General features: G+C 40.1%; 1 long non-coding RNA gene across 1 annotated transcript; it reads right to left on the bottom strand.

Annotated features, from left to right (window-relative positions):
• Positions 1-314: 314 nt before the first annotated feature.
• On the bottom strand, positions 315-24666 carry LOC141574321 (uncharacterized). The gene is made up of 3 exons (XR_012501219.1): positions 24014-24666; positions 2480-2529; positions 315-1062 (listed from the first exon to the last, which is right to left on the bottom strand). It is a non-coding gene; the product is annotated as an uncharacterized LOC141574321 (long non-coding RNA).
• Between the last annotated feature and the right edge of the window lie 3261 nt (positions 24667-27927).

Below are 27927 nucleotides of genomic sequence, written 5' to 3'. Positions count from 1 at the left end.
AGGCATATTGGAGCCAGGCTGTTCTTCCTACAGAGAATCAAATATCTATCACAGCGTTTGTAATTCTATAGGTAGATAATAAAGAAACAAGCAAACAAACAAACAGAAGTCCAGGCACGCTTGCTTTTTCTTTAATGTACCAAAAGATGATTTTTAAAGGGGGAAGAGGGAGTCACAGTCCCTGATGTATGCCTTGTGTTCAAGGTCTGCAGAGCAAGTAACTAACACGATTTGTCAAATCAGATTATAGGAATTCAGTAAACAGCAAGTCCTAATTAAACCAAAACAACAATCCACACCAGATGCACACTCCATTTCCAAGCTATGATCTTGTATTTTATTATCACACAGGGACTTGCAGCAGAGAGACTGAGCTGGGAGCCAAGATAGGATGACAGTCCAGCTCTTGCAGAGGAGTCTACATTGGAATGTCACATGTCTACATTCAAAGTCAGGGACATCTGCTAACCAGGGAGGAGATGGTGTTCTTAATTGACCAATTGACTTCCTGGAGCCAAAGATGGAGGAATAGTGTTGAAAATTCTGTTACAAACAGTCCCCTTTTAAATAACGTCTTTGGGAGGTGTTATCGGACCCTCATGGTAGAGTTGGACCCTTTCACTCTATGTCCCATCATGCTATGCTCATCTTTGCCTAGGACATAACACACTGTGTGGGAACAAGAATGGTCACCTGATCCGTGTTGGGCCAGTGAGACTTTCAGTGAAGCTTTGAAGATAGAGTCAGAATTAGTCAGATAATCTCCCCAAGAGGAAATGTTGACTAGACTCCTAGATGTGACTCTGGAGCCCTTAAAAGAGCTATGGGCTGAAAATGTACATTTGTGAGTCATCATCATATAGATGGCTAACCATGTGGGTAAAATCTTCCAGGGTAAGAGAAAAGGGTAGGGCAAGGGAGGGGAGGGGAGGGGAGGGGAGGGGAGGCAAGGGGACACTAAGGGAAGGGAAGGGAAGGCTATAAACTGATATTTACTGTTTATTTACTTGGGGAGGGACTTCAGGCAAGGCCTTTGCTCATCCTGAGTGACAGTTTTACTTTCTGTAAAAAAAAAAAAAAAGTCCATTTATTCACTTATTCACTTATCCATTTCATTGACAAATAATGTTTTAAATGCTTATCATAAGCCAGGCACTGTGCAAGATGTTGTGGATACAGTGGTAAACATAATGAAGACCTCTCTTTGTGTGTGTGTGTGTGTGTGTGTGTGTGTGTGTGTGTGTGTGTGTGTGTGTCTGCCTTATGGAACTGTCAACCAGAACACCCCCAATTTTTAACCATGAAGACTAAAAACTTACCTACATCAGCACCTTGCTTTCCTTCTGTGGAAAGAGAAGCTGTCCATCCTAACACTGGCCCTTCTCTCTGTGCTTTGGACCCTTCCACTTTATCATCTTGTGAACAATTTCCCCTTCAGTCTCTTGCATATTCAGACTCTCCCTCTCAATCAGATTCTTCCCATTAGCACTTAAGTATTCTCAAGTCTTTCCCAATAGAAAGAATATGGTTCAACCTTCCTCTTTCTTTCATGCTTTCTCCTCCCTTATCTGCCAAATGTCTTGAAAGAATGGTCCAAACTTGCTGTCCCCTTTTTCTCCCCTCCACCTCAATCCTCAGCACACTTTAGTCTATCCTATTAGCGTTTCTCTCATTTCAGGTATTTTCTTTGAGTATTTCCATGGCAACCACTATGCATGACACATGCTTAGCTGAAACAGACAGAGCATTTTCTCCTTGCAAATAATGGTGATGTGTCTCAAAATAGGGGAACCTGAAAACTTCATTTCTGTGGTAGAGTGATACACAGGAGGGAGGAAGGGAAGGAAGGAAGAAGAGAAGAGGGGAGAGAATGTGAGTGAGAGGTACCAAGAGTCTTCTCAATAAAAGAAAAGAAAAAGGAAAAGATAAATTTGGATTAGATGCAGAACTCCCAAATCACATTCTTCTGTACATACCACTTATACACACACGTAAACACACACACGCAGATGTATACAAGTAAGAAAAACTTGCCATTGGGGGGTCAGATTTGGGACTCTATACCTGCTCCTAAACCCTGTATTTCAGCGAAGTATTCTTTATGTGGCTAGTTGCTATAGAAATACTCTGAGGAACATGCCACATGCTTCATGTCTAGCCCCACAAGGGAGACACTTGTAATGCAAATAACATAAGTTCAAGAAGAGATTTAAAAAATAGGATGGCTCAGTATGACTTCATTCCACTGTCTCAAAACCTCACTGCTATATATCCAAAGAGCCCAAGTAGCCATAGAAAGGAATAAATTTTTCACTAGTTTTGTAAGTGAAAGTCTGCCTGGCATCCTAATTTAGCTAGAAAGCAGCATCAGTCTACATAATTTTGTGGGCTGGGAAGTATATGAGAATTAATTAAAAAAAAAACAACAGACTAGGAGATAGGGAATCCGTCTTTTAGTATCAAATTGACGACTACATACCTGTTTGATCTTGAGTAAGTCGGTCCCCACCATGAACCTCATTTTCTCATCTGTAAAATTAGAAGAAAACACTGGATAAGTCCACAGACTGCATCACTTAGGAAGCTTTAGGCTGTAAGTGGCCCCCCCAAAATTCAAATTGGTAAAAATGAAGAAAATATATTGGATAGTGAAATGGAAATTCCAGAAGTGGGGCTGCCTTCAGATAAAGCTGAATTTAATGTCTCAACAGTGTCACCAAGGATGTGATTCTGATGCCAGCTTCATCCTGAGGCTGGTTCCAAGATGGTGGCCACACGTCTCAGGGCTACACAGTACCTCACATAGCAGGAAAGAGAGAATGTGTTTACACTGGATTCCTAACGGCCATTCTGAGAGTTAACCCTGATTGAACCAGCTCAGATAGCAAACCTACCTCCTTATCAATCACAGTAGCCTGAGGCATGAAATGTATTTATTGACTTAACGTAGGTCATCCAGGCTCCAAATCTGGCACAGAGATAGGATTCAGTTTCCCAGGAAGTTCATAGATAACATGGATTTTTAAATAGAAATCAGAGGCAGTTGGGAACGGGATAGGGGAATTCTAAGGAAACAACCAACAAACATCTACTCTGGGTCTCCCCAGTTCTGACATACTCCCCTGTGGAGCAGCACTTTGACTTTGAGCATGAAAGGAGAGATCATTTGAAGTTCTTTGTGCTTGGAAATTCCTACTGCTTTTGAATTTTGCCCCAATCATGACCCTGACAGGAAACCACCCAATGACGTCTTAATTCAAGATTTTTTGGAAGGAAAACACACACATCATACTGAGGATATTTCCACTCTGCTGCATAGTATTTGTCCTTTTTCTGTTTTAAATTTCTGATCCTAGAAATTAATCTGAAGTTTCTTTCTGTACTTTAAAAATTTGCTCTGAAACCACTGACTTTCTAAGGATTCTGGTAGGAAGCTTGATTCTTGATGAGTGAAGACACATTTCTTCTTCCCTTATTCCTTAAACACACATGCACACAAACACAGACACAATACTACCTTAGAGGAAAGAAACTACCGTCAGCAAACATGAGAATAAAAGGCTCTGTTCTTTGGACCAATGTTTAGGTTATGTTTCTGGATAGATACATTCAGCTAGAGGAAAGGGGTTTTGCTAAATTGTCATCAAAGGAACGTGTTAGTAGGAGAAAGGGAAGGAGGACATTCTGGGCAGAGGAAGCAGCGTGTGTAAAACCTTGGAGGGAAAAAGGAAAAGGGCAATTTTATCAAAAGACAACTATTTCAGTGCTGAAGAAACCTGGCAGGAGCTGTGCTTGGTAAAACAGAGCTCAAGTGTTGCAGACGTCTTCGTGCCATGCTAAGTCATTGCACTTTATTCTGCCAACTGTGAAAAACTACTAAAGGGTTTAATCAGGAAAAAGGCATGATCAGACTTATGTTTCAGTCAGATAATTCTCAGGGGGGATAAAATGAGGATTTGGGGTGATCTTTTCTATCTTAGTGGACACTACCCCTACAATCTTCCACAAATACCATTTATTTTATTACTTTTTAGAATTTAGAACTATTAAAATGTTTTTTTGGGGGGGAAACTTTTATTAGAATATGTCCTTTGGTTATTCTTTTGCTGTGTTTCAATTTACCATTCAAAAAAAGTTTAACTGAATTAGTTAACCAAGGTTTTCCCTAGCAGAAAACAGGCACCCTTTTTTCCTTAGGCAGTTGTTCTTCCTTAAATCTTCAAAGTCCTCCTTATTTGTCAGGAATTCTATGTCTTCCCTCAATGTGAAAGTGAGGCAACTCTTCAGTCCCTTGTTGGACAATGTCCTAATAGGCTGGAGACAACCTTCTGCTGTGGAACTGTTGGTAATGATGATGGCAACCTTCTGCTCTGGGAGCTATTAGTAATAACTATTGGAAAATGGCCACAGTTTTGCAATGTCACCCTTGAATTCCTTCAAATCCTTGGGTGAATTCCATCTAGATTTAGTGACTTATTTACACTTAGTTTGACAATTTGATCTAGAAAATTCTGTTTATTCCCAATCTTCTCTAACTAAGAATGAAATGTACATAGGTTATCTTTTCTTTTCTGCTTGCAATTAACATCATTTGGTGGATGGAATGTAGCAGCTGGGATCCCATCAAGCCATGCTCTCTGGGACACTGAAGCATGAATACGGTATTTGAACCTTGAATCTACTGCAGTAAGTCCCTGGATTAACTGCTGGCTGATACATTGCACGGAAATGGAAGAGCTCATCAAATAGCCATCAGATGGGGTGACCCAAAGCAGTCAGAGTGGAAAGTGGACAGCTCATCTGTTTTTGACCATCTAAATGACTAAACTGAATCTAATACTGCACAATCGCTTCTCAGGTAAAAGCTTAAAATATGCCTAAAGCTTGCTTACTTGAAGACTTTTATTTATCATATTTGATAAATTTAGTGCTAAGTTTTAGATGGAGTTTATAAAAGGACATATGGGGTCATAAATGTATGCAAATTCCTTCCATTCATTTATTCATTCATTATTTATTTTATTTACTCAGTCATAAGTTTTTTTCTGTTACATGCCATCTAGCACGTTTAGCATGGAGAATGTAACTTCAAACATGACCCTGTCTCTCTGTAAACCCTAATACCTACCATTAAGTGTCATGTTAAACCTGATAAAGATACGAATATGGAGAAAGAATATTGCTAAGGAACAACATCAGAATCATACTAAGGGATTACGAAAGGCTTCCTAGAGAAAGAAATAACTATATTTGTATTTAAAGGATGAGTAGGAGATAGCTTGATTAAGAAGGTGATGGAGCAGGGGAGGAGAGGAAATTATAGCAAAGGGAAAATTATAAGCAATGGCATGCGAGGTGAATCAGCAGAAGCACAGAAGTCACCGTAAAACTTGAGTGAAGGGTGAGTGGCTGTAGTAGGTGGGCTGAAATTAATTCACAGAAGATAAGCTACAGAGGGAGGTTGGGATCCGAATATAAAGAGTTTTCTGTTCCAACTTAAAGCACTTAAGTTTTACCCCAAAAGTCACTTCTTTGGGAAATTCTTGGCCTCTGTGATTAGGTCACATTATCTTCTAAGTGCATAGAGCTTCATGAATCTCTTTAATGTGGAGCTTATTACAGATGTTAAGTTTAGTTTACCTACGTGATCAGCTGTTTGATCCACATCTTTCCCCTTTACCAGGTGGTAAGCCCTCTGTGCTTCTACTTTTTTTTTTATCTCACATACCTTTGTTTATAATGTTTCCTCTGCTATAAGCTCCAGGAGGGTAGGGGTTCTGTTCATTTTGTTCAACTTTGTGTCTGCAGAAGTCATGGGGTGAGGGTTTTGAGGAAAGATTGAAAATTTTGAAAGAGTTGCTGAGAGGAATTTTTTTTCATTTATTCACTCAACGAATCTTTATTGTATGTGCATATGTGTCAGGCACAGTGGTAGGAGCCAGGGTTCCAGAAGTTAATTAGTCCAACCTGTTTCTACCATCCAGGCCAGTTTTATGGGTTCATGACATGTGCAGCCACACAAGACTCTGTGCTTGGAAGGGCCCCCACTACTAGTTTAGTGGTCTACTGTCGCTGTCTTGAAATTCTTAATCAGTTTTTGAATATGTGGCCCCATATTTTAATTTTGCACTGGGCTCTGGAAATTATGTAGCGGGTCCTTCTGCTGTCACAGAATTTATTGTCTGGAAAGGAGACAAATGTTAAAAATAAAAAAGTGGAAGAAATGGGTCACATTTGAGGGATTTTACAAGAAAAATAAACAAGTAATAACAATAAGATGAGTTGAGTGTTACAAGTGGACAAGTATAGAGACCTTTAGCATAAACAGCAGGAAACTCTAACCTGGTACAGGAATGGGAAGGTCAACACTGGGTAGAGCTGTGAAGACCTTACCAGGTGTTAAACCATGGCAAAAAAAGGGATGAGCATTCCTTGAAAATGAAGAGCCAGTGGGAACCCACAGAAGATGGAGAGTCTTGTTCTCTCAAGTTCAAAGGAAGAAAGAACAGATGAGGTGGGAAGATGGGCAGGGCAAGGTCACATTGTCAACCGTTTAAAAAATCTTTGGGGGAGACGGAGAAGATGGCGGAGTAGAAGGATGCTCGCAGGTCACCCTCTCCCACAAATACACCAAAACCCACATCTACAGACCCACTCAGCCAACCAGAGCACCTGTGGAACTCCGACAGAACATCGCCCTCTTCAAAAGATAAAGATGCCAAAAATCTGGTAGGAGAAAAGGAAAAAAGAAAGAACAAAAGGCAAAGCAGCGCGGGACGGGTCCCGCGGGGAGGCAGCGGCAAAGGAGTACTGGCGCTCGCTCACTGGGTCTCCCCTCTCCAACTGAGAGGCCAGCGGGACGGAGGGGGAGCCTCCAAGGCTCCGATCTGTACAGAGCAGCCCTTGACTAACAGAACTAAGTTAAACGGGCACAGAGCGTCCCCCTGACACCCAGCCTGAGACGCGGGCCGGCAGCGGCGGGCAGGGCCAGGCTGCCCAAGCCCGGCGGAGGATGGAAGTGGCTGCACGGAGGCAGCCCCTGGGGAACGCAAGGGGCTGCGCGCTGTGGCTGTGGGTGCATAGGGCAGAACAACCTGGGCCCTCCATAAAACAGCAAGGTTGATGTGCTCTCGGGGGAAGGGTGCACACCCCCATGTCTGAAAACCCGCGGAAAGTTTTCGGGGGAAGAGAGGCGGGGCTCAGGCACAGCCGCCATATCCCCCGGCGCTGAGCACCCAGGCGGGGGCGGGGGCGAAACCTGCATCCGCACCGAAGGGCTTAGCAGCCTCAAAGGCCAGACTGAGACTGGCCTGCAGCCCGGGGCAGATAGCATCCTTCCATCCTGGTCCCTCAGAGAACTTGCTCCACAAAGACAAACAAGGAGCTGGGTTTTGGCTCAGAGCAGGGACAGGGCTGTCCCTCGGTCTTCCCCGAGCCCACCCGCGGAGCGCCGACCAGGGCGGAGCGCGCAGCCGCACAGAGAGCGGAGCTACCGGCGGCGCAGGTAGAGGGAGAGCGGCCCCCCCGCCTTTCGGGCAGGAACACAGCCCCTGACCGAGGTGCTGGGAGGGGGCACGACCCGCCCTCCTACCCGGCCAGTCTGCAACATCTGACTGCGGCATCCGGAGAGGGAGCGACCCGCCCGCCCACAGCAGAGGAGAGCTGCACCTGACCCAGTGTTAGGAGGAGGCGCGATCTGCTTGCCGACAGGTGCTGGGAGCAGCACAGAAGAGGGCACCAACGGAGGGCCTCTGAAAACAGCAAGCTGAGCTTCCAAAACAGGATGAAGACAGAAAGACTTCACAGTAAAAGCACACAGACTCCAGGAGAACACCGACAACCCCCCCCCCCTTTTTTTAATCTGTTTTTACCTGTTCTATTTTCTATTACTCTCTTAATCTTTACTTCTTAATTCATTTTTATTTCTCTTGGGTTTTGATGTCCTGCTATTGATTAGACACAGGTTTCAAATACATCTATTGATCTCCCCACCCCTTTTTTTGTAAAGGTTTCAAAAGGACGTCTCAACCCGATTAATACTCTGCTTCAACTCACTCTTCTATTATTCATTATACACTGTTTTCAAACCCTCTTTCTCCCTTCTTTTAAAATTCTTTCTCTCTCTCTCTTATTTTTTTTTCTTTTTTTCCTAAGTTCTATTCCTAAATAGGCATCAGATAGATAAAATCCTTAAGGACCAAAATAAACAACTGATACTCCATAAACCACAGTGCCAAAGAGGTATGAGCAAGATGAAGAAGCAGAAAAACCTTTCCCAATTAAAAGAACAAGAGAAATCCCCTGAAAGGAAGATCAGCGAAATAGACATCGATAGCCTACTAGATCAAGATTTCAAAAAAGGAGTGATCGAATTGCTGAAGGAATTAAAAGAGATAGTGTTTAGAGATATAAAATATGTCAAAAATGAAATTGAAGCTATAAAGAAGAGCCAAGTAGAATGGGTAAACTCATTGACAGAGATGAGGAATGATCTAATAGCTGTGCAAAGCCGACTAGATAATGCAGAAGAACGAATTAGTGATCTAGAAGACAGGGCAATAGAAAGCACCCATTCAGAAGAACTACAAGAGAAGCAAATAAAAAATAATGAAAATAGCATAAGGGACCTATGGGATAATATAAAGCGTCCCAATCTTCGCATAATAGGGGTCCCCGAAGGAGAAGAAAGATCAAAGGGGATTGAAAAGGTTTTTGAAGAAATCATGGCTGAAAACTTCCCAAACTTAAAGAAGGAATCAGATATCCAAGTACAGGAAGCTCAGAGGGTCCCAAACAGGAAGAACCCAAATAGACCCACACCAAGGCATATCATAATCAAGATGGCCAGAGTCAAGGATAAAGAAATGATTCTAAAGGCAGCAAGAGAAAAGCAAAGAGTAAGTTACAAGGGAACCCCCATAAGGCTCTCAGCTGATTTCTCTACACAAACACTACAGGCCAGAAGGGAGTGGCAAGATATATTCAAAGCCCTGAATGAAAAAAAGATGCAGCCTAGGATCCTTTATCCAGCAAGGCTATCCTTGAGGATAGAAGGAGAAATTAAGAGTTTCACAGACAAAAAAAAAGCTGCAGGAGTTTAGCAACACTAAACCCATGCTAAAAGAAATATTGAATGGGCTATTCTAAATAGAAAAGCAGCAGGATGCTACAGAAATGAGAAACACACAACTGGAAAGGTGATAAATCATGAATTACAAATAAAGTAAACATGAAATTATAAAAGAAGACATACAAATCACTGAGAGTGGGAGAGGGAGGCAGGGAAATATAGAATATTTTTTTCTTTCTTTTTTAAATTTTTTTAACAGTAGGATGGGTTTGAGATCATGTTACTATCAGTTTAATAAAAACAGTTATAGTAATGGGTTGATAGATTTACAAAAAGGGGTAACCACAAGCCAAAAATTTACAAAGGAGTCACAAAAATTAAATAAAATCCATGATAATACAAAGGAAAATTACCAAACCACAAAAGGAAGAAGAAAGGAACAAAGAGGATATACCAATTCAACTGCAAAGATAAGTTCAAAATGACAATAAACACACATCTATCATTAATTACTGTAAATGTTAATGGACTAAATGCTCCAGTCAAAAGACACAGAGTGGCAGACTGGATAATAAAGCAAGAACCTTCAATATGCTGCATACAAGAGACCCACTTTTGGGAGAAGGACACATATAGATTGAGAGTGAAAGGACGGAAAAGGATATTCCATGGAAATGGAAAAGCCAAAAAAGCAGGTGTTGCAGTACTGATTTCAGACAAAATAGACTTTAAAACAAAGGCCATAAAGAAAGATAAAGAAGGACATTTTATAATGATTAAAGGAGTGATACAAGATGAGGATATTACACTCGTTAATATATATGCACCCAATATAGGAGCACCTAAGTACATACAAGAATTACTAACAGAGATAAAGGGGGATATTGATGGGAATACAATCATAGTTGGAGATTTTAACACTGCATTAATATCACTAGACAGATCTTCCAGACAGAAAATAAACAAGGCAATAGAGAAATTAAATACTACAATAGAAAAACTAGATTTGGTGGATATTTTCAGAGCATTACACCCCCAAAAAATAGGATATACATTCTTTTCAAGTGCACATGGAACATTTTCCAGGATCGATCATGTACTTGGGCACAAAAGAAACCTCAACAATTTTAAGAAGATAGAAATTATCTCAAGCATCTTTACTGACCACAATGCCATGAAACTGGAAATCAACAACAGAGAAACAAAGGAGAAAAAAAGGAAAGCATGGAGATTAAACAATATGTTATTGAAAAAACAATGGATCAATGAGGAAATCAAAGCTGAAATTAAAAAATACCTTGAGACAAATGATAATGAATGCACAACCACTCAAAACCTATGGGACACAGCAAAGGCAGTGCTAAGAGGGAAGTTTATAGCGATACAGGCCTTCCTCAAAAAAGAAGAACAATCTCAAATAAACAATTTAACCTACCACCTGAATGAATTAGAAAAAGAAGAACAAAAAGCCCCAAAAAGCAGCAGAAGGAAGGAAATAATAAAGATCAGAGAGGAATTAAATACGATAGAGATTAACAAGACCATAGAAAAAAATCAACCAAACCAAAAGCTGGTTTTTTGAAAAAGTAAATAAAATCGACAAACCTCTGGCCAAACTCACAAAGAAGAAAAAAGAGAGAGCACAAATTAGCAAAATAAGAAAGGAAAATGGAGAAATTACAACAAACAAAATAGAAATACAGACTATCATACGAGAATATTATGAAAAACTATATGGAACCAAACTGGATAACCTAGAGGAGATGGACAAGTTTCTGGAAACATACTGTCCACCAAAACTGAATCAAGAAGAATCTGAACACTTGAACAATCCGATCACTAGAAAGGAAATAGAAATAGCAATTAAAAACCTCCCTACAAATAAAAGTCCAGGACCGGACGGCTTCACCGGGGAATTCTACCAAACATACAAAGAAGAACTCATACCAGTCCTTCTCAAACTCTTCCAGACGATTGAAAAGGAGGGAATACTCCCAAACTCATTCTATGAAGCCACCATCACCCTGATACCAAAACCAGGCAAAGACACTACAAAAAAAAAGAGAATTATAGGCCAATATCACTGATGAACATAGACGCCAAAATCCTCACCAAAATTTTAGCAAATAGAATCCAACAACACATAAAAAAGATTATACATCATGATCAAGTGGGGTTCATCCCAGGGACACAAGGCTGGTTCAACATACGCAAATCAATCAGTGTAATACATCACATCAACAAGAGAAAGGACAAAAAACACATGATCATCTCAATCGATGCAGAAAAAGCATTTGATAAAATTCAACACCCCTTTATGATAAAAACTCTCGCCAAAGTGGGTATAGAGGGAACATATCTCAACATAATAAAAGCTATATATGACAAAACTACAGCCAGCATAGTACTCAACGGTGAAAAACTCAAAAGCTTCCCACTAAAATCTGGGACAAAACAAGGATGCCCACTATCACCACTCCTATTCAACATAGTCCTGGAAGTCCTAGCCACAGCAGTCAGGCAAGAGAAAGAAATAAAAGGGATCCAAATTGGAAAAGAAGAGGTAAAAGTGTCATTATATGCTGATGACATGTTACTATATATAGAAAACCCTAAAAGGTCCACACAAAAGCTACTAGAGCTGATTGAAGAATTCAGCAAGGTAGCAGGTTACAAAATTAACGTTCAAAAATCAGTTGCATTTCTTTACACTAACGATAAATCAACAGAAGAAGAAAGTAAAGAAACAATCCCCTTTAAAATAGCACCCAAAGTAATAAAATATCTGGGAATAAATCTAACCAAGGAGGTGAAAGAATTATACACAGAAAACTATAAACCATTGATGAAGGAAATTAAAGAAGACTTTAAAAAATGGAAAGATATTCCATGCTCTTGGATTGGAAGAATCAATATTGTTAAAATGGTCACACTGCCCAAGGCAATCTACAGATTTAATGCAATCCCTATCCAATTACCCAGGACATATTTCACAGAACTAGAACAAATCATAATAAAATTCATATGGAACCATCAAAGACCTAGAATTGCCAAAGAATTACTGAAGAGAAAGAAAGAGGCTGGAGGAATAACTCTCCCAGACTTCAGACAATACTATAGAGCTACAGTCATCAAGACAGCATGGTATTGGTACCAAAACAGACATATAGACCAATGGAACAGAATAGAGAGCCCAGAAATGAACCCACAAACTTTTGGTCAACTCATCTTTGACAAAGGAGGCAAGAATATACATTGGAATAAAGACAGTCTCTTCAGCAAATGGTGTTGGGAAAACTGGACAGCAGCATGGAAAACAATGAAGCTACAACACTCCCTTACACCATATACAAAAATCAACTCAAAATGGATTAAAGACTTAAACATAAGACAAGATACAATAAACCTCCTAGAGGAAAACATAGGCAAAACATTATCTGACATACATGTCAAAAATTTTCTCCTAGAAGAAATAAAAGCAAGAATAAACAAATGGGACCTAATGAAACTTACAAGCTTCTGCACAGCATAGGAAACCAGAAATAAAACAAGAAGAAAACCTACGGAACGGGAGAAAATTTTTGCAAGTGAAACCAACAAAGGCTTGATCTCCAGAATATATAAGCAGCTCATACGACTCAATAAGAAAAAAATAAACAACCTAATCCAAAAATGGGCAGAAGACCTAAACAAGCAATTCTCCAAGGAAGACATACAAATGATCAAAAAGCACATGAAAAAATGCTCAATATCACTAATTATCAGAGAAATGCAAATCAAAACTACAATGAGGTATCACCTCACACCAGTCAGAATGGCCGTCATTCAAAAATCCACAAATGACAAATGCTGGAGAGGCTGTGGAGAAAGGGGAACCCTCCTACACTGCTGGTGGGAATGCAGTTTGGTGCAGCCACTATGGAAAACAGTGTGGAGATTCCTCAAAAGACTAGGAATAGACTTACCATATGACCCAGGAATCCCACTCCTGGGCTTGTATCCAGAAGGAAATCTACTTCAGGATGACACCTGCACCCCAATGTTCATAGCAGCACTATTTACAATAGCCAAAACATGGAAACAGCCTAAATGTCCATCAACAGGTGACTGGATAAAGAAGCAGTGGTATATTTATACAATGGAATACTACTCAGCCATAAAAACCGACAACATAATGCCATTTGCAGCAACATGGATGCTCCTGGAGAATGTCATTCTAAGTGAAGTAAGCCAGAAAGAGAAAGGAAAATACCATATGAGATCGCTCATATGTGGAATCTAAAAAACAAAAACAAAAACAAACAAACAAAAACAAAGCGTAAATAAAGGACAGAAATAGACTCACAGAGAATACAGACTTGTGGTTGCCAGGGGGGTGGAGGGTGGGAAGGGATAGACTGGGATTTCAAAATTGTAGAATAGACTACGCTATATAGCACAGGGAAATATACACAAAATCTTATGGTAGCTCACAGAGAAAAAAATGTGACAATGAGTGTGTATATGTCCATGAATAACTGAAAAATTGTGCTGAACACTGGAATTTGACACAACATTGTAAAATGATTATAAATCAATAAAAAATGTTAAAAAATCTTTGGGCTTTATTCTACAAAGCTCAGTATCATTTTATAAAAGCTAATGAACTTTAGGAAAGTATCTGAGAAGGGTAGGGTGACATGATAAGATTTGTGTTTTAGAAGGAACACACTGGATGTAGTGTTGTGTGGACAGAAGGGCGGCAGGACTGCAGACGTGGAGGTCAACTAGCTGTAACAACGGTCCATGTGACAGGAGATGTTGACTTGCACTGGGGGGTGACAGTGGGAACAGTGACAAGTGGCCAGACTTCAGACAGTGTTATCTCTCTTCCATGAGGATCTGCACTTACTTCTGGCAGCAGTTAAATAAGAGGCAGTTCACCGTAATCCAATCCTGAATTGAGGTGATTTGAAGCTAGGTTCCAATCTTTGTGAGGTCTGGTCTGATCTAGACCTTCAGGAATCCAGGAAAAATTGTAGAGCGTATTTATCAGAGCCCTTCCCCCTAGGTGGGCTCTGAACTTTTAATTGTTTCTTAATCTCTCAGCTGTTGCCTTAAAGTTGGCAGATGCTGCCATGGACAATGGAGGCTTTAAATATTGGACTAGCCCCAGGAGACACAAAGATGTACAAGACATAGTTTATAGTGTGTACGTAAGCAGGCAACTGCAGAATAGGATGCTGATTAGTACGATGGAGCTGTGGGCAGTTAAGGAGGCCACTTCTTAGGGCCATGCAAGCACAGAGTCAGCATTTGCTTGCCTGTAAGAGCTGGAGGCTCCTTAAATTTTGTATCCTAGGCGCCTCCCTGTTTTACTCTAATCTTGCCCGGGGTGGGCTGAATCAATTAATGGTAGTAGAAAGAAGTAATGGAATTAAGACTAGGTTGCCAAAGGTTTCTACTGCTATTCAAATGTGTTATTGCCTGCATGGCAGAATCCAGTAGAAAGGGAAGACCTGAACCTTTGGCTTCTGGAGAAGAATTGCTCATCTTTGAAGCCTCAGCTCTAGACGTCTTTTGTAACCACCAGCACAATCACTAAAAAATGAAACAAACAAGCACAGATAGGTTAAATTTAGTTCACAGCTTCCTCTTTTGCATCCAGTGTGTCCTTTACATCCGTCTGTCTTCCTACCAAGGATTCTTCATTGCATGTGTTGGTCTTTCTGCTGGACTCTGTGCAGTGGGGAGACCAGGGCTATTTTACTCAATTGTTTTGGTAAAGCATTTTGATCCTTATAGTAAAATATATGTAACATAAACTTTTCCACTTAAATCATTTTAAAATGTACAATCCAGTGGCATTCATTACATTCACAATATTGTGCAACCATCACCAATATCTATTTCCAAACTGTCTTATTCAGTGTTCAGAGCCTTATCACAGTGCATGGCGCAAGTGTGATTTTAATGAATATTTATCAAATGAATTGTTGAATTGATGCATAAATTAATCCAGTAGTCTAGAGATTGACTATAAATACACAGCAATTAAGATTTCATCTCCTGCTATGCAGAAATGACTGAGAATAAAGGCTAAAAATTTCAACAAGTTGTAGACAGTAGAAGTGGCTACATCAAAGGAAAATATCTTTAGAAAGAGAATTTGTGCTAATGAGGATCATGGCATGCTTTTGATGAAGAAGCTACATGACAGAGCTCAGTGACCCTCACAAGCAAGTGACAAATTTCCTTGTCAAGAAACAACTTTCAAAGGAGGTGGGCCGGATGCCTTTTGCAGATGGTTTGACTCTTGAAGGCGTTGAGGAAGTAATCAAAAGATTTTTTGATGTTTAATACATTTTTTATCTTTTCTCTGGGAGGAGGACAAGCTGGTCCTGTTGCTGTCTTTAGACCCGAGAACTACATGGAAAATATTAACTCTTCTCTGTACTTTATCAGCATGTGTGTTTGAGGACACCAGGCATTGAGTGGAGGTAAATATTGACCTGATCTCACAGCGATGGACAGTTCTATCTAGAGACTAAAACAGAGGGGGCAGGGCAGAAGAACAATCAGAAATCTTAGGCCAAATGGAAAAATCAACAAAGGTTTGTTTCATTCTAGTGAAAAATTTCCAAATATGCTAAACATGCTGTCTGATTTGCTAACGTTCCACCTTGCCTCACACTGTGCTATGAAGAACTAGTTACCTGACTGTGCCATCTGTCAACCAGGAGGACCTGGTATGGCCCAGCTGGGGAGCAACAATGACTCGCAAGACATTCCTAACAATGGGGCACAGAGGAAAAGGTCATAAGCACAGATGTAAAGCTTTCCTCAGCCTCCTATGGGACCCATGACTCTTTCTTGTGTTCGCACATTAAACATATTTATATAACTGTTATGATTAATATAAAGCAAGTGCCATAAATTGGTGTCTGACCAACTTTTCTCCTCCTTGGAAGAACTGTTTGGTCCACTTCTCATCTCCAAACAAATCTAAAAAGAGCTTCTCCCTCCATGGACATGAGTGTGGAGATTTGGTGTAGGAGACCCATGGTTAACTTTATCCCATGTGAAAGCTCTTCCCACTGTTGCAAGAGAAAAACAAGTTTTCACCCAACGTGTTCTGAGTTCCTAGTTCTCGCTTCTTCATGGGAAAAACTCCTGCAATTATGATAGTTGCCCTCGAGAGAATAATGATAACTAAGAGAAAAGAACAGAGCGGCTTTGTCTAACCATACGTCTGTACTGTGTAAGAGCAGATGGCACAACTGATTCCCTCAGACTGGGGTCCAGGAAACATTTTTAGTAAAAACTCAACCGTTCTCTGATTCTTTTCTCTTTGTGTATTTCCCCATCCCTGTTCTCAACTAACTCCTGTAACTACACTTCTGAGAATCTGGATCAGAAATCCAGACTGAAACCAAAAACAAAGTATCAGTTTAAAGTTACCAAGAAAAGATAACTTTAGTATTATTTATAAATTTAGAATTCAACTTTGCTAGGCATTAGTAAATATCATATAAACATACATAAAGACAATTTATAGTTCCTTAGCCCTCAATTATTGTGATCCTGAGAAGAAGACACAGGGGTACTTAACGAGCAAGACCTTCTTAGGACCAGGACTTACTTTGGGTGGGGGTAGTTTTAGGGAGCTTCTTTTGAAATTCTACCTTTTCTCTGGCTCCTTTTAAAATGAAAATATTTCATTTGAGAAGGTCAGCTAACTGACTCTTTGTTACTCTCTAAAACCTCAGCAGGGATTCCTTTCTAGGAAAAAGAGAGAGGCAGGGCCTGAGAAAAAGAAAGAAAGAAAAGAGGGTGGATGAAGTTTATCTCAGAATAAATCTCTTTCAAAGGCAAAAGTTGAGAGAGGTGTGGACACAGGGGGCAGGCCAGGGTAGCACTGGGTAGGAACTGCCAGCCTGAGGGCACAGTAAAGCTTAAGAAAGATGAAGGCCCCCAGAATAAACTTCGCTCCAGGGTTTGGCCCTGAGCCAGCTCTGACTCTCATCACCTGCTCTCCCCAGCGTGTTCTCACTTCCCGGCTCTCTCCTCCCGTCTCCCTCACTCTAGCTCCTCTCTTGAGTTTTATCTGCTCAGCGATGGGCCCTCAGTGATGAATTCTTTGATCTGGTTCAGCCAGTGGTTCTCCCAGACGCTTTCTGTCTCTCTTCAGAGAAGGTTTGAGTAGAGGAAAGCAAAGTAGAGCTGTGACCTCCCTGCCAGCTGGCCGGCTGAGCATCCTCACATTGCATGCGTCATTCTGGACATTTGCAGACCTGGATGATGCCTGCCGGGGGATGTGGGGGGCTGTGCCTCAAACTGCAGTCTCTTTGGGGCTCATGGGTAAGTGCTCTCAGCAGCTAAGGGAGGTAGGTACAGAAAGGGAGGGGAGAGGGAGTTAAGAGTACTTGTGTATTGTGATCTGAGGGACATGTAAGGGCCCTCTCTACAATCCTGAAAAAAAATATCTTCCCCACGGGTCACTATGGTGTGGAAATGCAACTAACAGAAATACACTTATTCCAGTTATGCATTGCCCTCTCCTCTTGTTTTTTGTTGAATTTTCTTTTTAATGGAAATATCCTTGAGAGTGATCATACTCGAGTCATTGATGCTTTAAGATAATTAGAAAATATGCTTATAAAATAATCAGAAAACTTTCTTCAGTCATAGGAGAATTGGTGTGAGCACGCCTGCTGCCAGGTTGGGGATGCCTTGGGGACAAATGTAACAAAGGCGGGTAAAAAGAAAAGGACAGACCCAGAAAGGGATGTCAGAACATCCTCACTGACTTAACAGGATCTCTGGCCCCACAGCCGGCCACACTCCTCAGATCTCTTCCTCTCTTGTCCTCAGTCTCACATTTTCGGGGGCTATCATCAACCACAGTGCATGTGTGTGCATGTATGTGCGTGTCTGTCTACCAAGCAGCCTTCATTCCAGGATTCCAGGATATAGCAAGTGGTATACAGTGTAGAGTAAGTTTATGCATAGTATGGAGGGAGTATTCTAGAATATTCCATAATGTTACAAATACAAATTTACTTGTGATCACTTTGGAGGGGTGATCTGAGAAAAAGAAGAGCTCAGAAAATGTCTTTCGTTTCACTGCACAAACTACCAAAAATTACTGGCTTTCTTCTCCAGCTTCTGAACTGATAAACTTCATTTCTTTCACGGAAGATTGAAGTTGTGTCTATGGAGGTGACCTCAAAACAGAGTTAACTGTTGTTCTGGAAGCAGGCTGACACATTTTCTAAGATTCTAGGACAAAACGGCACTCAGATATGAAGTTTCTGCATGGCCTATTCAGGATATAAAACCATTTTGGAACGAGTCACTTGCCTGCAACCCAAGGCAGAAAACCATCTTTCCAGGGATGAGAAAGGGGAAAGGTAGGGAGGACCTGGATGATGCAGCAGAAGAAAGAGAAAACCTGCGAGTATGGACAACTGCTCTAGAAATAGAATTTGCAGTTCCCCTTGTTACTGCTTATTAATTTCTCCTGAGACTGATTCTTGTTCTGATACCTTCAAAAAAATCATAATGCTGCCATAAAAACATTGTATGTCCCTAGGAGGAGATAGCATCCTACAAGACAGCCTTGCTACAAAAGCTTTTAGGGGAGTCTTGACAGGCCCTGGTGACTCAGGCTATCACTTGGGTTCTGTTTGTTCACTTTTACTCCAAACTCAGGCCTCATAGCTCTGGTACACTTATGAATATTTTACTTAGAAATAAAAGTCTATACTCTAAAACTTCTCAACTCTGAAAACACTTTCATGGTTGTTTTCCAAACCCTCTTGGACCTATAAATCAATCAGGTACATTTCTTTGCACACTGAAACCTAAATAATTTAAAGCAGAGATCTTTCCTTGATATCTGTGTTATTTAAATGGAAATCCTATGAATGAGTATAGATTCTAATTCATATCTCCTCCACCAATAATCTGGATTAGGAGACAGCACTTTTTAAATAAAGGGCTACATAGCAAATATTTTAGGGTTTCAGGATCAGTTGCGTCTGTTGCAAGTACTCAACTTGGCCCTGGAAATCAGTCATACACAGGGCGTAAACAAATGGGTATGGGTGTGTTCCAATAAAGCTTTACTTACAAAAACAGGCAGCAGGCTGAATCTGGCCCAGACCATGGTTACTGACCCCTCATCCAGAGGGCTCTACTGATACAGGAAAATGTTGGGTGAGAGGATGGCCGTGTCCCGGGTCTTGGTTGAATCCCTGGGACATGCCCTGCCAAGTGAGGGTCCTTGGCTTCCCACAGGAAAGAATTTAAGTGTGAGCCATAGTTGAGTAAAAATAGATTTATTCAGAGAGATACATACTCCTTAGACAGAGTGCAGGCCTTCTCAGAAGGCAAGAGAAAGGCCACGAGGTGCAGGGCTGGGTGCTAGTTTAAAGTAAGAAGATACACACACTCCGTAGACATAGCGAGGACCCTCTCGGCAGGCGAGGGAGTGAGAGACCATTAGGCGTGGGGTGAGTGTTTGGTTTAAAGTAAAAGTAGTTACACACTCCACAGAGTGCGGGCTGTCTCACTTAGATGGGAGGGCAGCCGCAAAGTGTAGGGTTGTTAGTTTTTATAGACTCAGTAATTTCATATGCTAACAAGTGGGAGGGTTATTCCAGCTACTTTGGGAAAGGGCAGTGATTTCCAGGAATTGGGCCATCACTCACTTTTTGACCTTTTATGGTTAGCCTCAGAACCGTCATGGTGCCTCTCGGGTGCCATTTACCATGTTAATATATTACAATGAGCATATAATGAAGTTCAAGGTCCACTGGAAGCCAAATCTCCTGCCATCTTGGGCCTCAAGTTCTGTTGGGTGTTGAACTTTCTGCCATCTTGATGTTAATCACTGTGTCATTTCTTGAATGTCTCTGCACTGCCCTCTTCTTCTCTGTCTCACTATAAAACACCCACTGTCTTTTATTTTTATGTATTCCTTATTAGCATTGAAAGTTATGGAAGTCCCTACATTTACATAAACTATCTATACATTCACATAATTTTTAAAAATCGCAACATAAAAATTTTTATTGTTAAAAATATTTTTATCATAGCCTTACAGATGAAAAACATACAGTGAATTCCATCTAGCTAAATTCCAATTCTTTTTCTGAACTCATGAACACATTTTTATGCAGCTGTAATTTGAATATGTGTTCCATCTTTCGATTTTGTGATTTACACTAATACTCTTTTGTAGAGCATTTGTTACACTATAGTGGTATATTCTGCTTACTTATTTTTAAAGATTATGCAATAAATATTTCATTATACTTATAAAAGTGGCTTACCAAACATTCTCTTAGTGTTAAATATTTGGAATTTTTCCTGTTTTGTTTTGTTTTTCCCATGAGCTAAAGAGTGCTGCTATAAAGATCTTTGTACAAGTGATATACAAGAAAGTTAAAATCTAATTGTAAAAGCCATGTTTCTTCTGCTAGCTCTAATTATTATGCTTGAAACATGGTAATATTGTGCACTCAAAAACACAGCCAGATAATTAGTTTTTTAAAAAGAACCAGATTGTAAATTCATTGAGTTGCCCATCATGTGGGATGATCTGTCAGAAGACTGTCCTACACAACTTTTCCTAAGACATGTGATTTGATCTGAAATTTTTTTCTTATTCTGTAGTTCTCTATGATTTTATATATTCCTTCACAGATTCAGTGATGTATTTCAGTACTACTGTACAAGCTGACTGTGCTGATGGCTTACATACTTCAACTTATGTTCAAATACTGTACTTTAGTATTTCACAGAGATAGTTTCGTTGCTAACAACATTGTTAATCTCCATGCTTAAACTCGGAACTTATTTTTCCAAATGGAGGAGAGTTGAATCTGGAGGTTGGTATTAGAACAAAAAACTTTTCCCCAGCTCAGAGCTCAGGCATTGCTTGGTATTTCCAGGGCCAGCTGTAGATTCTTCTCTTATAGATCCAGTGGACACTGTGGTCTGAAGCAGCAGCGGAGGCTGGGTGGGGACATTTTAAGGATTTCTCTGTAGGAAAAAGCTTTCTCAGGATGACTCTCATTTGATTAGAGCAACTCAGAAATACAAATCACCCATTTAAAATGATTGAGACAACTAAGTACCAAATATAGAGGTTCAGGACTTTTGTTCTACTCTGTTTGAATCTTCAGGCACTTAAGCAAGTAAGAGATAATTTGGTAGAGAAAGGACCCATGCTTTAAATCAGTGCTTCTCCAACTATCAGTAGTAGACAATCAGTTTTTTTCTAAAATGTCCTCAACTGATGGTTTTATAAAGCATAATAAAAGTAGTAATCAGAAAAATACATTTGAAAGAGAAGACATGCTGGGGAGGGGATAGCTCATCGGTATAGTGCCTGCTTAGCATGCTTAAGGTCCTGGGTTCAGTCCCCATACCCCCACTTAAAAAAAAGAAAATAAGTAAATAAAAGAGAAGACATGCCAAAGACAAGATCTCAACTTTAAGTTTATGAGTAGAGACAATTTTTATTTTTTAATATTACAGTTAATATAAAGATATTTATTATAATTATGGTTAATTATAATGTATTATATTAATATGATGTTAATTATTAATATAATAAAATATATTGATATAATATTAATATATTATAATTATATTAAATTAGAGTTAAATATAATCAGAATAAACATAGCATAGGTAAAATTATAAAAACTATACACATTTTTCATTGACAGTGTGTGTGTGGGTGAATAATATAGAGTTTACTAGCTAATCGTGAACAGGTCTGAGGCCCAAATTTAGATCAGCACCAGTGTAGAGGCCCTCAGCTTTAGAATCAAAGATACATGGTCTTGTCTCAGTGTCTTACTGACTATGTGACCTGAGACAGCTTAGCTTCCACTTATTCTTTTGTAGAGTGCGGATAAAAATAAAATCAAGTAAGGATCAAGTCAGACAATGCATGTAAAGTGCTTAGGTTAGTACCTGGCATAGTAAATGCTAAAAAGTGATAGCCAGAATTTCTGTTAACAGTGTCAGCCATCATGGAAAAGGTTTGAGGAGATTTAGTGATGAAAAATGTAAAGAGCAAGCACGCATCTGGCCTCAGGGTACCATCTAATAGAAGAAGTCAGATACGCATTAAAAACCCTCAGCATAATAGACTACTAAACTAATAAGAGTTCAGCAAGGCTGCCAGATACAAATTCAATTTATGCTATCAATAACCAACAAGAAACTAATAGAAATTGAAGTGGCATTCATAATATCAAGAATGTCTAACTTCTATTCCAGGAATAGAAACAACAAGAAATGTACACAGTTTTATAGATAAATCTTTCAAATTCTACTAAAAGTCATAGAAGAAGACATGAATAATGAATGAATAGGTGAAATTAGTTGATAGTATAAGTTTGTCAGCTCTCCCCTAAATTAACATTATTTAATATGTTCCAATGTAAACTCTAGCAGAAATTTTTGAGAAACTTGACAATCCAATTCTAAAATCTACATTGAAGAATTAGGTTTCACAAATACTTGTCAATTTTGTTCGTGCAGGTGTGTGTACACACACACATACAAAGAGCGAAGAGAGGATAGTATATACCAGCACAGCAGCAGCCAAATGAAATATGGAACAGAAAGAAAGCCCAGGAACAGAGCACATGTGTAAGGAAATAGAATATGAGAGAGGTGGGAAACAGAGAAATTGTTTAGTAGATAGTGTTAAGAAGCTGGCTCACTTATGAGAAATAAATATTTACATTCTTACTTCATGCCATGTATGCAACAAACTCCAGATGGCTTAAAGACCAAAATGTAAAAGGTGAAACTTTAAAGCTAGTAGGAGAAAACATGACCTTAGAGTGGGAAAAGATTTTTTTAAAACAAGACTCTATAAACACAAGTTATAAGGTAGAAAATTGTTGGATCTGACTACACAGACATTAAGAATTTCTATTCAGTGTGGGCACAGTATACAACATTAACAGATGTGTACCATACCTAGAGAAGAATTTGCAAAGTTTAAAATCAGTGGGATTAATAGATTATAACAGGAATTCCTACTAATCATTGAAAAGATATGAAAATGAGTAATTGATATGAATACAATGCACAAAAGGAGAAACCTGAATGACTAAAGTTAAAGAGATTCTCTCCTCACCTATAGTAAAAGATATAAAAATTAAAGCAACAATATTATATGACTTAATACTCACTTAATGGACAAAAACTTAAAAATTAGAGGACTTCAAGTTTTCAACAAGCTAGGGGAAACAGGAATCCACATGCCTAGCTGGTGGAAGAAGGAACTAGCACGCCTTTCTGGAAAGTAGTCTAGCAGCTCCAAGAAGAATTAGTGAGTCTATGTGCCTTACAATACAGCAGTCTCTCTTCTGGGAACATGCCTGAGAAATTGTCACACAAGCCCATCAGGCACACATAGAAAAATGCACACAGCAGCATATTTGCAGCAGCAAGTAGCTGTCCATCATCAGGTGGAATATTACACAGCCCTGAGAAGCAATAAACTAGTGAGTATACATTAGAATACAGTATTGAGTAAAAAGGTAAGAAATACAAGACACTGTTGCATAAGGTGAAAGCACAGACATACACGAAACACCACCACGTATTTCCTGCAGATACGAACATATCAAGAATGTATATTAAACATTATAGGGAAGATGCCCACTCTATAGTGAGGAATAGTAATGAGAGGTGGGAGAAGCAGGGAAAACTAAAAGAAAATAAGAAAGAGACCTTCCATACATGGGACCAAACATAATGCTATGCCATGAACTGAGAAAGGTGTTTGATTAAATCAAAGCTCTGCATCTAACATTCAGAAAAGCAAAGAGCGAAAAAAAAAGAAAGAAAAGAAAAAGAAAAAGGTATACACAATGTGGAACAGAGTGTCACCAAAGGCACAATGGTTCCCCGTGGATGCTTTACCTAGGCTCATGGAAGAAGCACGTGAGCCCCGCAGGATGGAAATGCAGGTTGAGAGTCTGTTCTTCAGTTCATGAACTGTTGTTCTCCCAGACTGTTCTTCAGTCCCTTGACGCGCCTTTGCATTCTGTTACACTACTGATGACGAATCAAGTGGCAAGCGGAGGGAACGGTTTCTCTATCCTGGGAGGCTGGTGGCAAAGCTTCCTCCCAGCTGACGTATCCTAGAAACACTCAACTGTATTCCTGCCTGAGCGATATTTTCCATGTTCCTCCTCTACACGCTGGCAGTAGCAAATGTCTTTACCATGGCTGCCGTCCAGAGAGTTCTCGAAGCCAGAGCTTTGCTCTGGGAGAGCGTCCAGAAGAGTAATTTGGATTCTACGGCTGAAGGGCCCCAGACTTTAAGGAGGACCCAGAGGCTTCACTGACTGCCTCTTCAAGCCATTATAAGTTGAAGAGGGAAAAAGGCTGGAAGCCTGCAGTCACTCTCAAGTCAGTGTGCTGGCCTTGCTTTGATTTTTATCTTGTTCCAGGATGCCCAGATCACCTCCAAACTAGATCTGAAGATCGGTTGGGTAGAGTTTTCCTGAGTGCTGTGTTCATGAAAAGACTGAAGCATGTTTATCTTTTCAGTGTAGAAGAAACACCACTCATTGGCAAAGCAAGTAAGATCCCATATAAGGTGATAAGAGGCATCTGAAAGTTCTTCCAGTCTCACATCAAATGTGCTCCAATGAGCTGAAAGTCCCATTATGTCTATTAATGGTAACTATCATTTGAAATATATATAGTGTTGTAAGATGTTTATAAACAAAATCTCATTTCATAATTTTAACAAAACTTCTAATTAGCTATGATCATTTCTAGTTTACAAGTGAAAAATGGTTTCAGAGAGATTCATGCCTTGTCCAAGGTAACACAGCTAGGATTCAGCAGACCCAGGATGCAATCCAGGTCTATGTGTGTACACCATCTCAGTATTGGTATGAAAAGCATCTGTTGAGATACGGATATATTTTATGCAGCAGACTGGGAGCTTAAATCACCCTCAACACCTCAGTATTATTGGTTGGTTAAAATTAGGCCAGTGTGGCCTCCAAAACAGGACCTGGAAAGAATGAAGCACAGAAAAATTTAAAAAGCTCTCAAGCTTGAGACCACTTATCACTTAAGGAGAACACAACAGTGCAGCACATTGGAGAGACCCAAACATACAGATTCCCTCCCCTTCCTGTTTCGTGTGAGGTGCACAGTGGAGGGTTAGGGAGAGAAGCCTGGACACCAGAGACTCTGGATTTTAGGAGACGAGACAACAAAAAACTGAGAGGGCTCTGAAAAGGTGATAAGAGACTCTCCAAGACAAACATAACCTATTTTTCCAAACACACCAAAGGTCAGGCCTCTCTGATCACACAAGGGCTGTTCTCTGTGCCATTTTCTCGCTGAGGATGCTGGTACCAGAGCATGGGGCAGGTTTTGATCCTTTCTCATCCCCTCTAAATCTACCTGAGGATCCTGCTGGGAAGCAGCCTACAGTTTGTCATTGTCATACGTCAGGCATATTGACTTTCAATTGATAGCCAAAATGCCCCGTGATAACAGCTAATAATAATTGTGGGGGGCAGTGATAGCAACCTCTAGTTGAGCACATAGAATGTGTTAGATGCAGTGCCAAATGCAAATAAAATCTCATTTAATTCTCAGTGACCCTCAAAAGTTGATATCATTACTCCCACTTCATATAATTAAAACATAATGGAGAGGTCAAGTAATTTGCCCATGACCTCCCAGCTAGTGTGTGGTGGTGCTGGAACGGATTTATTTCAGACTCCACATGCCATACTTTTGACCCTTATATTACTCTCTTTGCTGCTGTTAACCCTGGTCATCAGTGATCTGGGGAAACTGAAGCACAGAGCATAAATTCATTAGGGTAACAGTTTGTGATACACTGGTGATTTAAAAACGTACCTTTTGCTTCTTAATTGTCCAGCCATTCATTTTACTAATACTTCTTGGTGAGAAATCATTAATTAATCTAATCAGTATCTGCAGTGAAGTATAATTGAACATGGTGAATAGATTACTACTAAATGAAAAAAAGTGAACATAAGTGCAATCGTAAGTGTTATTTCCTCCACAATGTATTGCCTTCCACTCAAAAGCCTTCTTTAATTTCCTCTAAACCAGGGATTCTTAATCTGGGGTCCCAGCAGATTCATGGATAGAATTCTGGGGTGGAAAGGGAGAATGTACATAGATTTGGATAAGAAAAAAATGACATTTTTGTTTCACTAATCTCTAACTGAAATGTAATACGTGTTTCAGTTGCAAAGGTTGCCAACAAGCCACTGCAGTACTTACAGCTATCTATGACTTGTCACCAGTAGAAATTGTATATTTTTAAATAATACTTTACAGGTATGACAACTGCCTTGAAATATCATTTGTGCATATCTCTCCCTAGAAATTGAAGTAGCTGTTAGGCCCACAGCTAAATCTTTTATCTAATACTTCCATAAAGAAGCAAATATGTATTACTCTATAACAAATATTTTAATATTTTGATAAGATATTTTAATATTTTGATAGTATTTTTAATATTATAAGATATTTCAATATAATTGGTCTCTTTCAAAGTGCTAGGCAATTTATGTACTTGATACCATTACTGAGAAGAGTCCATGGGCTTTACCATAGAGAGGTCTGAGAAGCCCTGTGCAAAGCCAGACACTTCCAGGTGGGACAGAGAAGGTAACTGGGCCTGCCCTCTGCAGAGCACGGGGGCCCTGAACCGAAGACCCTCCCTGAGAAACCCCTTCCATCCTCCTTGCTCAGACCCATGAATGTGCAGGTAGATTTCTCTCAAGTTAGTTTATTTCTTTGTGTTCCCAGAAAGCAGCGTGTCCTCATGGACAGAAAACTCAACAGTTGGTGTCTCTCCAAATATTGACTAAGACTTAGGGTCTAATGTTGGAGTTTGGTGCTGACACTTGGGTCCTGTTGAGCTTCCCTGTGTGATCCTGGGAAAGGTCTTCAAGACTCTGAACATCGGGGGCGAGGGTGTATAGCTCAGTGCGAGGCCACATGCTTAGCAAGCCTGACATCCTGGATTCGATTGCTAATACCTCCATTAAAAAATGAATAACCTAATGACTTCCCCACAAAAAGGATAAAAATAAATATAAATAAATAAAAATTAAGAAAACAAAATAGTTGCACAAAGCAATTAAAAAAAAAAAAAGACTGAACCTCAAGCTCCTCTTGTCTGAAGTTGGAATAATAAGGCTTTGATTTGTAAAGCACTTTATGCCTTCCAAACTCCTTCTGCGTGAGCCGTTCAGCTCTCACAACAGCTCTGTGGGACTGGATCAGCATTATCACGGCTGTACCGCATGTGAGGGCAGGCTCCGGGAGGTCAGGGCCAAGCTGGGACCAGCACCCTGAGCCAACTACCCTGTCCTTGGCATGCGTGCCCTCACACTGCTCCCTGCAGAAGTAGCCTCTGGACACCTCTCGCCAGCTGTTTCCATCCTTAAAGATACGGTTCTTCCAAAGATGCATTTCTTCCCATGATGATCCCTCTCTCCCCTGCTCTCTGTGGCACCTGACAGCTTACCCTGCCTGCGTCTGCCTTAAGTTGTAACACTCTCATGTGCTCATGTCTGAATCTCATCCCACATCTCAGGTCGGCCACAAGTTGGTGGAGTCATCTAAGCTGCCCGCGCCTTATTTTCTCATCTATAAATGGGGATATTGCCGATTTCGGAGGTTTGTCATAAAAATAAAGAAGATGCTGTATGAAAATGCTTTTGTAGAACCATACAATACTTTACACAATGTCTCTTGATGGCATCAACAACCAAAGTGAAGACAGGCCAGGAGGTGGTGAGATACAGAAAAAGGGGTCTGAG

The sequence above is a fragment of the Camelus bactrianus genome, chromosome 21 (assembly GCF_048773025.1).
Source record: "Camelus bactrianus isolate YW-2024 breed Bactrian camel chromosome 21, ASM4877302v1, whole genome shotgun sequence".
Taxonomy (NCBI): Eukaryota; Metazoa; Chordata; class Mammalia; order Artiodactyla; family Camelidae; genus Camelus; species Camelus bactrianus.
Note: the sequence above shows the minus strand (reverse complement) of the source record. Positions and strands in the feature narration are given on the sequence as shown.